Source organism: Leiobunum rupestre, chromosome 10 (assembly GCF_980474605.1).
Source record: "Leiobunum rupestre chromosome 10, qqLeiRupe1.1.hap1, whole genome shotgun sequence".
Taxonomy (NCBI): Eukaryota; Metazoa; Arthropoda; class Arachnida; order Opiliones; family Sclerosomatidae; genus Leiobunum; species Leiobunum rupestre.
The window spans coordinates 43,174,254-43,177,920 of record NC_143393.1 but is presented as its reverse complement, the minus strand read 5'-3'; positions in this window follow the sequence as shown (position 1 = coordinate 43,177,920).

Below are 3,667 nucleotides of genomic sequence, written 5' to 3'. Positions count from 1 at the left end.
CGAATATTGACCAGCCCCATTGCAATTTGTTGTGTTTTAAAATATGTATTTTATTTCGACAGGGGTAAGTTAGATAGCACGTGACAGACAAACTTGTCAAGGGTATAAAGCGAAGGCCGTGAATTCGTTTCCCCATCTCGCAATTAACTAATTAGCATTTTAAAAGGCTAAAAAATGAAAAAAATAAAAAAAACGATATCAAAAGTGAATTAACATAAGTAATCGGGGGGGTCACATATTACCGCCGATATCTCGGTCCGAGCTTGTCCGATCGTGTCCAAACTTGTTGGGGTGATAGACCGAGGCTTAGGGGTGGTGGACAGTGCTCGAGCGTCGAGGTCAAAGATCATCTTCAAGGTGAAATTCAGGGTTAAAATTAAAATATGTTTTTCGATTTTTCCAAGGACAAAAAATTGGTTTTTGGAAAAAACTTTGGGGTTGTTTTGGCGGCCATCTTGGATTTAAATGTTTAAATATGATCTATCTCTACTGACGATGACGATTGTCTGGTAAATATGAAAGTTCCTCAATTACCACGACAGAAGATTAATCTCTGGGCCAAAGAAGCTGTGGTTATCCCTCCGAACCATATCGGCTATATCGACCTCATCACGCAAGATGACGTCACTCAAGACCAGGAATTCTACGTAGAAGCCCAAATGAGGTGTTGGCCAGGCAAGGAGCATTGCTTGCCGCTAAGCATCATAGCGATGAACGACCACGGCTACACGACAGTTCCGATGGCCAACGTATCCAATTCGGATCTAGAAATAGCGCAAGGTCAGAGAGTTACACAGGCAGATATATGCGAAAAAGAAGCCTTCAACGCACTAGCTATCACAACGACTGCACGAAGAACGATCTCAGACGACATGATCAACGTCGGAAAACACGTAAGCGAAAATGCCAAAAGATTACTTCTCGACTTATTAAAAGAATTTCGCGACTGTATTGCGGAAAACGCGTGCGAACTCGGACGGACGAATATGGCCGAGATGAAAATAGACAAACCAGTGACGTACCGCCCTTACAAGCTGTCGTACGAGGAGCGAAAAATTGTCCGAGAGAAGATCGACGATCTATTAAAAGCAGGCATCGTTGTTGAGTCGCATTCCCCTTACGCCAGTCCAATTCTACTCGTAACAAAGAAGAACGGCGAAGTACGATTATGCGTGGATTACCGCGCCCTGAACCGAATTACGAAAAAGGACGCATCTCCTTTACCATTAATTGACACTCAACTAGAACGGCTCCAAGGCAATCAGTATTTCACGGGATTAGACCTAGCGTCCGGCTATTACCAAATCCCAGTCGAAGAAGGTTCGCAGAGTTGCACCGCTTTCATCACTCCCGATGGGCACTACGAGTTCAAGACCTTACCGTTTGGACTAACAAATGGACCCGCGGTGTTCACGCGAATGATTAACGCCGTACTGGGGCCCTTACGATATACGATCGCGTTAGCGTACCTTGACGATATATTAATTCCGAGCGTGACGGAGGATCAAGTAATGGAACACCTCAAGAAAATTCTCGAAGCCTTACGAAGAGCCAACTTAACCTTAAATCTTAAGAAATGTTTTTTTCCTGCAAGACCGAATAAACTACCTAGGGTTCGAAATTACCCCCAACGGAATTCAACCTGGCGAGCTAAAAACGAAAAGCGTGTGGTTGTTTCCGACTCCAACCAATATTCACGAAGTCAGGAGATTCATTGGACTCTCGAGTTATTTCCGGCGATTTATCAAAAAATTCGCACTTGTCGCGGAACCATTGACGCGCTTGCTAAAGAAGGATGCGAATTTCGAGTGGACCAACGAGCAAGACAACGCTTTCAACACATTACGTCACCAACTTGGAGAGCGACCAGTCATGGCGTTGTATCACAATGATGCACCGACCCAAGTGCACACCGACGCCAGTAAAGTGGGCATAGCCGCAATTTTGGTTCAACAAGGACCAGACGAGAAATGGCATCCCATCCACTACGCGAGCCGACAGACAACGCGCGACGAAGAACGCTATCACTCGTACGAACTCGAAACCCTCGCGATAGTTTGGGGCTTAGAAAAATTTCGCTCGTACCTATGGGGTCGACAATTTGAAGTCGTCACGGACTGCAACTCCGTACGTAACACGTTAGTAAAGCGAGATTTGATACCACGAATAGGCCGATCGTGGTTGCGCTTACAGCATTTTACGTTCGACATCATCCACCGAGAGGGCACGAAAATGGCACACGTCGACGCGTTGAGCCGCGCTCCGGTTGATGAAGCGGACGAAATGGATATCGTTCAAGATGAATATTCAAGTCCTCAGCGTGAACGTCACAACGGAGGATTGGCTCATCACGGCTCAACACGAAGATGAACGCATACGTATGATCAAAGAACATCTAACGTGACGGGGTAAAATCTCGAAAGAAGAAGCACAAATACGAAAGGAATACGAATTAAGACACGGACGACTTTTCAAGAAAAATCCCAACGCCAACGATCTTGGGTCCGAGTTACTCTGGGTCGTACCTAAGCGCGCAAGGTGGAGAATTGTCAAATCATGTCACGAGTCACGACGACATCGGACATTTCGCTCTCGATAAGACTCTCGCAAAATTGAAAACTCAGTACTGAAAAGATACGTCCGACGATACATCGCTTTTTGTTTACCGTGCTTATATCATAAGCAGCCAGCGGGTAAAATGCCAGGAATGCTTCACAAAATAGATAAAATTGGAGAGCCCTTTCATACCGTACACATCGATCATCTAGGACCATTCATCAACAGCTTAAAGGGAAACGCTCATATCATAGTAATGGTCGATGGATTTACGAAATTCACCATTCTTAAAGCGGTACGAAATACCGGAATGAATGCTACTCGACAATTCCTAACGGAGATGATCGGAATTTTCGGAACGCCACGACGAGTAATAACGGACCAAGGAACCTCCTATACGGGTAAGGCTTTCGAAAGCCTGTGTAAAGAAGCCGACATAGAACACGTGCTTAACGCCACCGCAACGCCAAGAGGAAATAAATGGACAGGTCTAGCGGTTTAACCGTACGATAACTCCAGCAATCGCCGCGCTGTGTGTCCGCGAAGACGAAAAAGATTGGGACATACATCTACCACAGGTCCAATGGGGACTAAATAATACATGTCATAAAGCTACGCAAACGACTCCTTTCGCGCTACTTTTCAACTACGAATCTCGAAGTCCAACCGGAAACTACGTGAGCAATGCGATTACCGACAGTTTTGACGAAGCGGTTATGTCAAGACGTCGTGACGCGATCGAAAGGATTAGGAGCGATCAGCAAAAACAACGTTCGAGGTATAACGCGAAGAGATGCGAAGCCACCTGCTACGAACCGGGAGACTTAGTTGTCGTAAAACGAGATGCTCCAGCAACTGGCGAACCGCGAAAAACGGCCGCGAAATACAAAGGGCCCTACGTCGTTACGAAGAAGTTAGCTAGCGACCGTTACGTCATAGAAGACCTTCCAGACGCGCCTCGCACCCAAAAATTCTACCGAAATACTGCGCCGGCGGACAAACTGAAAAGGTGGATCATTGTCGATAACGATTCAGGCAGTGACACTTCCGATTCTGACTTAGATGATAATTTAGTGACTTCCGAACAGAAAGTGCCACTTCCAGAAAAGGA